The sequence below is a fragment of the Pseudophryne corroboree genome, chromosome 7 (assembly GCF_028390025.1).
Source record: "Pseudophryne corroboree isolate aPseCor3 chromosome 7, aPseCor3.hap2, whole genome shotgun sequence".
Lineage (NCBI taxonomy): Eukaryota > Metazoa > Chordata > Amphibia > Anura > Myobatrachidae > Pseudophryne > Pseudophryne corroboree.
Window position 1 is genome coordinate 130,257,847 of NC_086450.1, and position 15,193 is coordinate 130,273,039.

A 15,193-nucleotide genomic window follows, 5' to 3' on the forward strand; every position below is an offset into this window, starting at 1 on the left:
AGCGTAACGTCTCCATGTGGAACCTTGGGATCCAAATGTATTTGTTCAACACTTTCAAATTGAGAATTGGTCGAAATGACCCATTTGGCTTCTGGATCAAAAAAAGATTGGAGTAAAACCCCTGTCCCCTTTGTGATGGAGGTACTGGGACAATCACAGCTGACTGCAGTAATTTTTGGACTGCTTCTTGCAGGGCATTGGCCTTCGACTCTATACGAGACGGGCTGGTGCAAAAAAATCTTTGAGGAGGCTGCCTCCTGAATGGGAACCCATACCTCTGCGATACCACCTTTTGCACCCAAGCATCTGTTGTCGACTGTTGCCATATGTGAACCATAGCCGTAGGAAGGGAGCTGCATGTATGGGTTAATAGTGTAACCTAACCCTTGAGGTGGTGCTACTGGAGTTAACCTGTCCGCTATTGAAGATAGAGTCTTTGCGAACATATTCCATGGTGGCTCTGTTGGTGGTTGAACCAACTCCTGTTTTTTACTTTGCTGAAAAGCAAAACAGTTCGCACACAAACCCTCATAAGTGACCAATTGGTCCATACCAATTAACCCTGTCTTACAAGATAAGCATGTTAGGGATGTAAAGTGCTTGATAAATTCTCCTCGTCACTTTTGCCGCTCACAGACATGGTAATAATCTGTTAATGACTACACAATTTGTGACTGAAAATCACCTATATATGAATATATAGAAGTGAGATCAATCTGACCACATTGCACCTGAATTGAGGGTCAGAACAGGACTGACGTTACACAGAAAAGTCAGCACACATACTAGCAGTCAGTCACATGTTAAAGCATTAGACATTGTCATATGAGAATACAACCCCCATAACAACTTATAAATAAGTAGGAAAATTATACTTCTGTTTTAACTGGTTCTTCTTCAACATAACATTCAGAAAACACGGTAATATACAGATCTCATATGCAATATGTACTAAAAATTAACAATTCATACTAACAAGTAGAGAGAATTTTTAGTACTGTATACCCTTCCTCTGTAGAGCGGGATACAGGGAGACTCACCACACTTCCATATCCAAGCAAATGCGCTCGTAAGACGCTGAGTGGATTCAGACGCTACTGATGTACACTACCGCTCCTGATAACTGATAACAGACACAGTCGCTCTCTGACGGACACGAACGCTCAGCGACTCCACGTGTATGCAAACGCTAAGGCCTGCGACTCGGTCTAGGCGGGATCTCTAGTGTACACAACCGCAGCGTCTAAGCTGTGACCGAGTACCCTCGTGGTAGCGTCTGAGATGGAAGTGAGGTCATTCAGTTCATGGACATGAGACGCGCGGAAACTGGTCATGAACTCGGAGGAGAGGCGGCCAGGACAGCGTCTGAATCCCCCTGTTGACTTAAACTCTAAGGATTTTGGTATTGTCTTAACAATAACCCTCTCTGATTTTGTTCCCAGGTTTTCCTCATTGACCCGTGCCCTCACAGAGGTCAAGCTAGGATCAGTCTGTTGCTCTGCTTTGAATGCCTCACTTCAGATGAGCTGATCAGTGTGCGGGAACAAAGCAGGTGATGGCCTCCCCCCCCGGCCAGGATCTGAGCCTGCAACTTCTACAGGGAGGGAGGGGGGAGGAGGGGGATCGGTTGCTTGGGATTCACCCTCCGCACCTGCAGGGGTGAAATCACAGCTTTTCTGTGCTGCCGATCTGCGTGTCATTACTGCGAGTACAGGAATTGTATTACATACTGGGTTACATACAGTATTCACCCCACCCCCTGCTTATGGTACATTTGCAGCATTACCTGTCAACAGTACATTACATACCTCTACATTAGGACAGGCATTGTGACACATTTCTGCCCTGTGAAAGTGCAAAGGGTTAGATTCTAGTACACACTGGTTGGTAACATTCTCAGCATCACATAGAGTAACATAGTAACATAGTAACTAAGGTTGAAAAAAGACAATTGTCCATCGAGTTCAACCTATTTGTGGTCTCCTATGCAGTGTTATTATAGGACTAGTTATTTTTATGTTATGACTAGTTATATTAACTATAATGCGTGCCTACGCACCATAACCCTGAATATCTTTATCCAATAGGAATTTATCTAACCCATTCTTAAAGGTGTTGACTGAGTCCGCTGTTACTACTCTCTAAGGCAGGGAATTCCAAACACGTATTGTCCTTACTGTGAAAAAAACTTTTTGCCTCAATGTGTGGAAACTCCTCTCCTCTAACCTAAGCGAGTGACCACGTGTCCTCTGTGCTGATCTTATAGAAAACAAGTCCCTCCCGAGCTCTGTGTATTGACCCCTTATATATTTGTAGATGTTGATCATGTCCCCTCTTAGTCTCCTCTTTTCCAATGTAAACATGCCTAGCCTTGCAAGCCTTTCCTCGTATTCCTGTGTCTCCATGTCCGTGATTAGTTTGGTCACCCACCTCTGAACCTTTTCTAGCTCCGGGAAATCCTTTTTGTAATATGGTGCCCAAAATTGCACACAGTATCAAGATGTGGCCTCACTATTGATTTATATAATGGGAGTATAATACTCTCGTCCCTTGCATCAATTCGTTGTTTTATGCATGCTAATATCTTTTTAGTCTTCTTTGCTGCACTCCTACTTTGGGTACTGCTGCATAATTTGTTATCTATGTGAACCCCTAAGTCTTTTTCCAGTACAGAATCCGCTAGTATTACCCCATTTAGTATGTAGGTGTCATTTTTGGTCTTGCCCCCACAGTGCATTACCAAACACTTGTCTGTGTTGAATCTCATTCTTCATTTTGCTGCCCATGCTTCCAGTTTAGTTAAGTCGTTCTGAAGAGACTCAGCATCCCCCTCCGTATTTATAACCTTCACAATTTGGTATTGTCTGCGAACATTGACACCATGCTCTCTAGACCTACTGTTAGGTCATTGATGAAAACGTTGAACAAAAGTGGTCGAAGTACAGACCCTTGTGGCACACCACTTAGTACTTTAGTCCAATTTGAAAATATCCATTGACCACAACGTGCTGCTCCCTATTATCTAACCCAGGCATGTCCAAACTGCGGCCCTCCAGCTGTTGAGAAACTACACATCCCAGCATGCCCTGACACAGCTTTAGCATTTTCTGACAGCAGAACTGTGTCAGGGCATGCTGGGTTATGTAGTTTCACAACATCTGGAGGGCCGCAGTTTGGACATGCCTGATCTAACCAATTACTGACCCAAGTGCATATTGTGCTCCCTAGCCCTATTTCTTGTAGCTTATAGATAAGACGCATGTGTGGTACAGTGTCGAAAAGCTTTGGCAAAGTCTAAAAAGATTACATCCACCTCCTTACCCTGATCAAGGTTCGCACTTACTGTTTCATAAAAGCCAAGTAAGTTGGTTTGACATGATCTGTCCTTCACAAATCCATGTTGGTTCCTTATAATGACCTTTTGCTTCAAGGAACTTTTGAATACTGGGGGTCATTCCGAGTTGTTCGCTCGCTAGCAGATTTTAGCAGCATTGCACACACTAGGCCGCTGCCCTCTGGGAGTGTATCTTAGCTTAGCAGAATTGCGAATGAAAGATTAGCAGAATTGCGAATAGAAAATTCTTAGCAGTTTCTGAGTAGCTCGAGACTTACTCCTACACTGCGATCAGCTCAGCCCGTTTCGTTCCTGGTTTGACATCACAAACACGCCCTGCGTTCGGCCAGCCACTCCCCCGTTTCTCCAGACACTCCAGCGTTTTATCTTGGCACGCCTGCGTTTTTCCGCACACTCCCAGAAAACGGCCAGTTTCCGCCCAGAAACACCCACTTCCTGTCAATCACACTCCGATCACTTCAACGATGGAAATTCTTCGTTCGGACGTGAGTAAATCTACTAAGCTTTGAGCTAAAATACTTAGCGCATGCGTACTGCGTACCATGCGCATGCGCATTTTCACCTTAATCGCTCCGTTGCAAAAATCGGCAACGAGCGAAATCGGAATGACCCCCACTGTCCCTTAGAATACCTTCCAATACTTTCCCCACTTTGTATTAATGTTGTGCAGATCAACAAGGGTCACCTGAGGGGAAGAAGGGTTATCTGGCAATACTGTGTCATCAACAACATCATTTCCAGTTAGTAGGCAGTGCGCATCTTTCCTAGATCAGTCCCCAGAAGCACACTGGCAGGTAAATTGTCCAGCACCCCAACATCCCGGACACCCCTTCCAACACTACAGTCAAGAAATACTCGGGCCATAGGAACCTCTGGGTTGATCCCTACCACTCCCCGTACAGCAATAGTCTTCCCCGGGATAAGGTTCTCCGGGTTCACCAGCGCTGAATGTACGAGAGTCAGATCAGCACCCGAATCTAATAGCCCAAACGCCACCTTGTGTCCTACCTGGACGGCTTGTAGATTGTCACGTGGTCTCTCCTCGGGTCCTTCAACACACAGTACGGCTGGCACTGGTTTCACGGCCAGACCCCCTGCGGGAAGTTTCTTCTTCTTAGGGCAACTAAGACTGAGGTACCCCACTTCACCACAATTAAAACACCTGCGGCCATTTGCCAAAACAGGCTTTTCCCCCACCCTCCCAACAAATGAAGCAGTCGCTGGTTTCATTGAAAAGGACCGTGGGGGTGACTCTTCGGGTCACCATTCTCTCCACCCTTCTTGCCCTGGCGCTCCCCAGCTCATCTTTGCAACAGAGGCCCTGGTGCTGGTGTATTAATCTGCCATGATGGCAGCCTCTTCAGATTTCTTGGGGTTCCGATCCAGGACCCATTCTTTGACCTCAGCTGGGCAGAGTGCAATGAACTGCTCCTGGAGTATGGGATCTTTCAGTTTATCATAGTCCTTCACTTGCAAGCCCTCAACCCATTGATGCAACAGCGTTGACAATTGCGCTAACAGCTCCACATAGGTATCAGAGGGACTGCGCTTAGAGTCTCTGAACTTTTGTTGGTAAGTCTCAGGCTGATGTTGAAATGTTTTAACAAGGCTTTCTTAATTGCAGCATAGTTACCATCAAGCTCCTGGGGAAGGTCTGCAAATGCTTCCAAGGCTTTTCCCCTCAGCCCAGGGGTTAAATAGATTGCCCTCTGACTGGAGTCCAGTGAAAACTGTCTGCAAGTTTTTTCAAAGCTCCTGAAGAAAGTATCCAGGTCAGCTTCTTTCTCAAACACCAGAAATTTATCATGCCAGGGATTTTTCCTACCCAGGTCACCAACAGCACTCTGGCCTCTGGACCTCGCCAGCTCTAGCTGGTATTCACGTTTGGACTGATGATCTGCAGCCCTTCATTCTGCTTTACGCTCTGCAGCCTCTTGGTACTGCTGTATCAGCTGTAGAGGTGTCACATCATCTGTATCCCTCCTATATTTGAGGGCAGTTTGCAAATATTGGTCCAAGGTACTATCATCACTGGAACTAGTAGAGGGCTCCGACCTCCTCCTAGCAATGGTACTAGTATCTGTTTTAATATCCAGGGACAGAGGATTTCCCCCAACAGCATTTGTCTCAGTCTGATCCCTTTCCGCATCCTGCCTCTGGTTGTCCTGTTGGTGCTGGCAATCCCTCTGTACTCGCACAGCTCTACAAGGTCATCCTTCCTCATTTGCTTATACTCAGACATCTTGGACCTCACTTTTTGGCCAAATAAACAGATAGAAAAGAAAAACAAGAGAAGGGGAGGGGAACAGAGATTGCCACTCACTGTGTGGAGTTTAAAATTGTAGAAAAGCTCTGAGTTCTGATTCTGGTGAAGTGGGTGTTCTGCTAACGGAATTATTAACACATTCACTTAAGTTCTTAGATAAAAACAAACAATTATTATCCCACCACTTGCCACCACTTTGTCACAATGCTGCCGGCCAATTTAACAAATACGCCAATTTGAGAATTGCCACATGTGACGTTGGGGTCACTTTTGACACACGGGATTAAACAAACACCTTAGCTGCCACCAGCAAGAGGACTTTAGTGACAGAACGCAAGGTAGCCTTCACTTCTACCTGTCACACACACACACTGCAGTACTTAGAAAAGTAGGTAGACGTGAGCCACACAGGCCTTGGTTCATAAGAATAACAGAATCAGAACTAGAATTAGATATTTAATTTCAAGAATACTTCAGAGCTTTAGTTACAAAAAAGGTGATTATTAAGCATATTTTAAAAACACACAGAATACAACAATCTCAACAAATGAAAAGAAATAAAAAATACAGAAACAACAATCTCAACAAATGAAAAGAAATAAAAAATACAGAAACCTAACTCACTTACTCAAACGAACTTAGGTGGTTTTGTTTGTGGAGGAGTTTCACAGAATAACTCAGGTCATCTCCAACATATTGTTGAGTCCCCAAGAGATGCACTTTGTGTCCCAGTGAGAGAGAGAGATTTAGTCCTCAGCTTCATCAGCCCCCTCCCTTGGGATTTTTAACTACTTCCCTGCTGGACACTACACATACACCAGTTTTACATACTTGGTGCTTGGCAACAGGCAGGGGGGAGGGGGTGTAGCCCAAATGCATACTGTATGAATCACTTTCAGAGAGAGTGAGGTCTGGGCTCTGGGTGTCACATCTTTCTAAGCATGGAGTTGTGGATTTGAAGTTCTAGAGGTTTATGATATTAGCCAGGAATTAGGATTCCTGAACATTCTAGTCAGGACATTTGGTCACACTTCCCTGGTCTGTTTACAGAGCCCCCTGTTGACATAACTAACTAATTGAGCTTATCAGACCTCAATGTCCGGAGCTTGGCAATATCTGCTTTTGATGTAGAAATGCAATCCCCTTTTACAACGTTATGTCAGGGTCCCAGGCCACAGAAAATTTATATTTTGGACAATATACAATTCTGAGGTCAGCTCACAGGAGAAATTGTGATTTCCCTGACATCTATCTCCCTCTTATCAGTATTTATAAACTCCGGTCTGGTCATTGCATATGGCACATTGCTTTCATCCCTAACTTTTATGGTTTGTAGATCTTCCAGAACCTATATGCATGGAGGTTAAATGCAGGACATTGCCTGTCAGCCATTTTGTCACATCTAAGCTGAAAGAATACAAAATTATATATATACAGTCACTTGAAAACATTATTGGTGATTATTTTTGAAGGTAATCACCACACCTTAGGTCACATATAATTTGTGATCCTCCTTTCTGTGTTTAAACATGACAGTGCACAACAAACCTGTAATCAGTATGGGAAAAATGACACTATAAGATTATACTATCAGTCCTGGTAAAATCAATTGGGCAATGCTGGTGTAATTAATATGGGAATGTAATAATTGGGGAGCATACCAGCTGGAAAGGGCTATAACTATACCAGTGCCAGAGTCTACTGAGGAAATCCGTCCATGAGGAGGGGTGGGGAGCCGGCACAGAGGCTGCACATGCCCCCCCCCCCCCCTCTGTTGATCTGTCCCTGACCAGGATGCAGCATGGACAACAGCAATACAGGGAACTCCCTGTAACTGGGTTTAGTTTCTGCAGTGTCACATACACCCATTAATGCTAGCCGGGGGAGGTCTCTCTGAATGGACTAGTGGTGGGGGCTCATCAGTCGCAGCTGCCCTTCTTAGGCTACCTTTAAATCTAGCCCTGCAGCTACAAAACCACTAATTGTCTCCAGCTTTTGTCACTGAAATATAAACTTCTCCCACTAGTCTACACATCCACTCTAATACTGTCAATAGCACTCATCTGACCACATCTGGCAGGGCTGTATATTAGTAACTGTGGTGTGGAAACTGCATAACTGTTGCACATGTCTTTACAGCATACTTACCTACTTTTGAAAAAGCATTTCAGGGAGATGTGAAAGTAACACCTATCAGTGCAGATGTGTACTGCTACATCTGGGAGGCATGTCATAAAAATGACTTACATCCAAATGTAAATGAGCCCCAAAGTTAGTAAGATCTACTTGTTGAAGAAAAGACTCATATTTAGCAGAATTTGTTTGTGTATTGTGCCTTACAAGAGGTTCCCTATACTGTAAGTGGCCACAAGAAACTTTATTTAAAAATGCATGTAGCCATAGGGATCATTGTGTCTAATAACCAATGTAGGGAAATGGCACTGATGTTCCCATTTGAATGTATGTATCTGTGACTTATTCCAGCCCCCCCCCCCACCCCAAGAATGTAACAGCTGCACAATGGGGTTAAGGTGCAATCAGGGAGATTGCCGGACTATTTCAGGGAGTCTCCTGCAGAATGAGGGAGCGTAGGCAAGTATGCTTTACAGCTGAATTTACAGAATTTTTTGAGTGAGATAGGGAAACCTTTGTTTTCTGTTGGCTCTATGTACACAAACTTTGTTTAATTGACAAAGTTATTAAAAATATTGTATTAAATGACCTTCAGGCTGTGTGTATAATGTGTATATGAAACATAAATTAATTGTGTGAATGTACACACACTTTGTTTAATGCACATAGGGGGTCATTCCGAGTTGATCGCTAGCTGCTTTCATTCGCTGTGCAGCGATCAGGTAAAAAATTGGCACGTCTGCGCATGCGTATGTGGCGCAATGCGCACGCGCGTCTTTCTATTACAACAAACTATGTCGTTTCACACAGGATCTAGCAAAGCTTTTCAGTCGCACTGCTGGCCGCAGAGTAATTGACAGGAAGAGGGCGTTTCTTGGTATCAACTGACCGTTTTCAGGGAGTGTTTGGAAAAACGCAGGCGTGCCAGGAAAAACGCAGGCGTGGCTGGGCGAACGCGGGGCGTGTTCGTGATGTCAAAACAGGAACTGAATAGTCTGAAGTGATCGCAAGTGCTGAGTAGGTTTAGAGCTACTCTGAAACTGCACAAAATTATTTTGTAGCCCCTCTGCGATCCTTTCGTTTGCACTTGTGCTAAGCTAAAATACACTCCCAGTGGGAGGCGGCATAGCGTTTGCACGGCTGATAAAAACTGCTAGCGAGCGAACGACTCAGAATGACCACCATAGTTCTTAAATATATTTGCTAAAATTACCTTCAGGCTGTGTGTATAAGGTCTATATGAAACATAAATGCATTTTGTGCTTAGAGTTAGGTCCCATCGCTATGATATCTCATTATGGTATGCAATTATTTCAAAATACGGAAATATCCGATATCCAAAATACTTCTGGTCCCAAGCATTTTGGATAAGGGATACTCAACATGTACTTTACAAATACAGGACACATCAAGAGAAAATGTGCCACCTAGTGGCTGCATATTGCCATCACACTAGTACAGTGGACACTATACTAGTAAGCAGTACAAAGTTATGGTGTAGACCATAATTACAAACTGATGCATCACCTTGCAGCTATATATATCTCATCCCCCTCTTTTTTATTGCTTCCAACATCTGAGCAGAGCATATTGTGCAAAAAAAAAAAAAAATTACTAATAATCAGGCTTCTATCAAATTGGGATTCTATATTTCCCTATTTTTGGTCATGAAACAAAAAGCTACTGTATCTGGCTGCTAGATATGACCAAGAAGAGGTCAGTTTAGCATCTGTCTTTCTTTGCAATGCTAATCAGACAGCGGCATCATTTTCTTTCCAATAACCCATGTTTGTTGCTTAATTAAGAATTGGCCTCAAGCTTTGTATTCCTACTTTTGGCTTAATCAGCGCTGTGAGATCACAAAATACTTTATTTTTGTATTGTGCTGATTATTAACATTGTTTAAGTTATTGTTATTAATTTACATAATTTATTTGTTTCTTTTAATATAAAGAAAACTTTTATGCATATAACTATTTATTTTTAATGTGGGACAGGGTTGAACATTTTATTAATGTATTATACTAATCCCTGTAGGATATATCAGGATTGGATGAGATTGTCAGATAATCAGCTAGGTACAAGCTTTGGGGTCAATCTAATTATGTGCGAAGGGTGCGAATTGCTGCTGCCGCAGCATTTCAGTGCCAGCAACTGCACCAGAACTCACACCCCTCATGGGCCGATTTTAGCCTGAATTCGCTCAAAAGCGCTCGCAGCCCTGTTTGCGGCTGTTGCTGCTGGCTCAGCTATTGCGGCTGTTGCTGCTGGCTCAGCTATTGCAGCTGTTGCTGTGCTGACTCATGGATGCGAGAAACTCTCACCTAATTGAATTGCCCCTGCTCAAAACAAAATTCAGCAATTTCAGTACTACTTCTGGCAGGTGCCCACCATCAACCCACCATATTTCCAACTCAGGCAGCATACTGCATATGGCATCTTTTTCAATAACGTAAGTATTGCAATTGTGCGATCCTGGTGACTTCTTCCAGTTGGTCTATGCTATGGCGACAGCATTGCGGCATCATTATTAGTTTGCATCCCCAACCTTTAAATGCAGGGAGCAGCACACATTATCTGACTTAACTACTGTGCCCCAATTCAGTAGATGTCTGGTGGCCCCCATGTCCTGGCCCTATGCCTGTGGACCCCTGCTGTTAATCCAGCACTGGCTCAGTATGGTTATCCTTTACTAAATATCCCAGGCAACGGCAATAAATATTGCTGGGAGTTTCCATTCCAGCAACAATTGTACACTATGGGACTAAATCAACATGAGTTGCAGTTGTGCAAAATATTGCATAACTACAACTCTTTACACTAACATGCGGGGGGACGCCCCGCAGTCCGCCCCGCATGCCAGGTCCTGACGCTAACATGCGAACGCTTTACTAAGCAGCGAAGTGCTCACATGATTAGGGTAGCCCTCTACCTTCGCAAACCTAGCTGCGAAGGCAGACGGCTACCGCCATGTTTAGTCTCTGAAGAGAATGCAGTTCAAGACCTTGCGCATGTGCACCTGCGTACATGCATGCGCACATGTTCTGAAATCGCCATATAGCGATTTCAGCACAATAGCGATCCATGCTGAATCGGGCCCTATGTTTATTCAGAATGGGCAGTGTTTTTACGTAGTACATATGCTTCCCAGGGAATGGTTTGTACTTGGCTCATGTGACTGTTTGCAATTATATAGGACTATGGAATTACATAAAACAGTTCCTCATGCAGTACACACTCTACACACATAACAAGATTAGGGTTGGTCACTTTAACCAGACTGACCAATCGATGCACAGATTGATTGGGATTGGATTTTAATCTGCAGGGTGGAAGAACATGTTAGCCAGTAATAACTATTGTTCTTGGGATGCCATAGATGAACTTTACATAGTACAGTAGCACAGAGGTACAGCCAAAGTTTAGTGCAATGTGATTGATTTATCCTAGTCTCCTTGGATTGCAATATGTGTGGCTAGCAATAAAATGTTTACATGTTAACACCTCAACCCTGGCACACCAAATGCACCAGATATCTGCAAAAATGCTCACGTACTGCTGAGCGACCCTGGAGGAAATCACGCTCTAAGGCAGACTTCCTCCATTTCAAATTTATGCTCTCATCCTTCAGTGCTGCCCTTTCTCTTGCTAAACAGTCATACTTCAAGAACATCATCTCCTTCCAGTCTTCCAACCCCTGCCGCCTCTTTGCCACTCTCAACTCACTCATCTGCCCACCTCCACCTCCTCTCCCTTCCTCACACTCTGCTCTTGACTTTGCCACTTACTTCACATCCAAAATTGACTCCATACGTCAGGACTTCACATCACACCAGACCATGAGCAACCAGCCTCCTCCCATCCCTTACCACCCCTCACCATCCCTCTCACCAACTCTGACATCTTTCTCCCTTGCATCTGATGAGGAAGTCATGGTCCTCATTCGTTCCTGTCCCCTCACCACCTCCCCACTTTACCCTATCCCCTCCCGCCTCCTCCGCTACCTCTCTCCTTCTGCTTTTTCCCATCTTTCCCACCTTCTCAAGCTCTCCCTCTCATCAGGCACTGTCCCCTCTGCCTTCAAGCATGCACTCATCTCTCCTATTCTTAAAAAACCTACCCTTGATCCAAACACTCTCTCCAACTACCGACCCATCTCTCTTCTCCCTTTTGCCTCCAAACTCTTTGAGCGTATTGTCTACAACCACCTTACTTCCTTTCTTTCCTCACACTCACTGCTTGACCCATTCCAGTCTGGCTTCCGTCCTCTCCACTCCACTGAAACTGCCCTTACAAAAGTCTGTAATGACCTCCACACTGCTAAATCTAAGGGCCACTACTCTCTACTTATTCTTCTTGATCTATCTGCTGCTTTTGACACTGTAGAACACCCTCTCCTACTGCAAATCCTTCACTCCATTGGTCTGCGTGATACTGCCCTCTCTTGGCTGTCTTCCTACATCTCTGGCCGTTCATTCTCTGTCTCCTCTCATGACTCCACCTCCACATCACTTCCACTAACTGTAGGTGTACCCCAAGGTTCTGTCCTTGGTCCTCTTCTATTCTCTCTCTATACGTCCTCACTAGGTAAGCTCATTAGTTCTTTTGATTTCCAATATCATCTCTATGCTGATGACACTCAAATCTGTCTTTCCTCTACGGACCTCTCCCCTGCTCTCCTCACTCGTATCTCCAACTGTCTCTCTGCTATCTCTGTTTGGATGTCCCAGCGCTTTCTTAAACTTAAGATGTCTAAGACCGAGCTGATCATCTTCCCTCCCTCCCGCATAACCTCACCACCCACAATCTCATTATCTATTGATGGCACGACTATCTCCTCTAGCCCCCAAGTGCGCTGTCTTGGAGTAATCCCTGACTCCTCCCTCTCCTTCAAACCATACATTCAGCACCTCTCACAAACCTGCAGTTTTCATCTAAAAAATATTTCCAGGATCAGACCCTTTCTAACCAAGGTTGCTTCCTAAAACCCTTTTCCCATTACTGGTCATCTCCAGACTGGACTACTGTAATCTCCTCCTGACTGACATTCCTGACAAATACCTCTCTACACTCCAATCTATCCTCAATGCTGCTGCTCGGCTCACTTTCCTCACCAAACGCACTATGGGGGTCATTTCGACCCATTCGCATGCATCGGTTTATCGCTGCGGTGCGAACGGGTCCGGAATGCGCATGTGCAGCGGCCGCAATGTGTGAGCGCGACGTTTCCTGGTGTCAGGGGTCGCCGGGTTATGTTGCGTCCTACGAAGAAAGCGGTCGCAGAGCCGACCGCAAGAAGATTGACAAGAAGAAGGCGTTCCTGGGCGGATCCGCCCATTGACTGCCGTTTTTGGGGAGTAGTAAGGAAAACGCAGGCGGATGTCTGACGTCAATGCCGGCTCCAGCATCGCACAGATCGTCGCACAGGGTAAGTAGGTATAGGGCTGGTCTTGTTCTGCTTCAAAAAATTTTAGCTTAGCAGGGCTGCACAAGCGAACGCAGCTCTGCTAAGCTAAAATACACTCCCCCATAGGCGTGTACTAGTTAATCGCAGCAGCAGCAAAAAGTTGCTGGCTGCGATCAACTCGGAATGACCACCTATGTCCACCTCTCTTACAAGACCTTCACTGGCTCCCCTTCCTTTTCAGAATCCATTTAAAGATTCTCACACTCACTTACAAAGCCTTCACCCACTCCTCCCCCATTTACATCTCTGACCTTATCTCCCTTTACACTCCCACCCGTCCTCTTCGCTCTGCTAATGCATGCCGACTCTCCTGCCTACTGATTACTAGAGATGAGTGGAGAACCTAACCCTACTGGACTTCACTACCCGAGCCCGGATCTGAGTCAGGCTTGGGTTTTCACACCTGACTCGGAAACCAGAACGAGGCAAAACGTCATCATGCCGCTGTCGGATTCTCATGGGGTTTGGATTCCATATAAGGAGCCGCGCGTCGCCGCCATTTTCACTCCGGCATTGGAGAGTGTAGAGAGAGGATGTGTCTCCGTCCTCAGTGTCCTGCATCAGTTCAGTGTCCGTGTCTTGTGCTGCATCAGTCCAGTCACAGTGGTTGTGTCCCCTGCTGCCATATGTCCAGTGCTGCTGTATAAGTCCAGTCCAGTGGTGCTGTTTTGTGCTGCATCAGTCCAGTGGTGGTGTCTTGTGCTGCATCAGTCCAGTCACAGTGGTGGTGTCCTCTGTTGCCATATGTCCAGTGCTGCTGTATAAGTCCAGTCCATTGCAGTGGTGCTGTGTTATCCTGCTGTATATGTCCAGTGGTACTGCCGTATATGTCCAGTGATACTGCCATATATGTCCAGTGATACTGCCATATATGTCCAGTGATACTGCCGTATATGTCCAGTGATGCTGCCGTATATGTCCAGTGATGCTGCCGTATATGTCCAGCGGTACTGCCATATATGTCCAGCGGTACTGCCGTATAAATCCAGTGATACTGCCGTATAATTCCAGTGATACTGGCGTATAATTCCATCTGTACTGGCATATAAATCCAGTCCAGTGATAATGCCGTATATATCCAGTGGTACTGCCGTATAAATCCAGTGGCACTGCCGTATAAATCCAGTGATACTGCCGTATAATTCCAGTGATACTGCCGTATAATTCCAGTGATCCTGCCGTATAATTCCAGTGGTACTTGCATATAATTCCAGCAGAACTGGCATATAAATCCAGTCCAGTGATACTGCTGTATATGTCCAGTGATACTGCCGTATATGTCCAGCGGTACTGCCGTATATGTCCAGCGGTACTGCCGTATAATTACAGTGGTACTGCCGTATAATTACAGTGATACTGGCGTATAATTCCAGTGGTACTGGGGTATAATTCCATCTGTACTGGCATATAAATCCAGTCCAGTGATACTGCCGTATAAGTCCAGGGGTACTGCCGTATAATTCCAGTGGTACTGCCGTATAATTCCAGTGATACTGCCGTATAATTCAAGTGATCCTGATGTATAATTCCAGTGGTACTGACGTATAAATCTAGTAAAACTGCAGTATAATTCCAGTGGTACTGGCGAATAATTCCAGCGGTACTGGCATGCAAATGCAGTCCAGTGATACTACAGTATGTGTCCAGTGGTACTGCCGTATAACTCCAGTGGAACTGCCGTATAAATTCAGTGATTCTGTCGTATAATTCCAGTGATCCTGATGTATAATTCCAGTGGTAATGGCGTATAATTTTAGCGGTACTGGCGTATACATTCAGTCCAGTGATACTGCCGTATATGTCCAATGGTACTGCTGTATAATTCCAGTGGTACTGGGATATAATTCCAGTGGTACTGGTGTATAAATACAATCCAGTGATACTGCCGTATATGTCCAATGGTGCTGCCATATAATTCCAGTGATACTGCCGTATAATACCAGTGATCCTGCTGTACAATTCCAGTGGTACT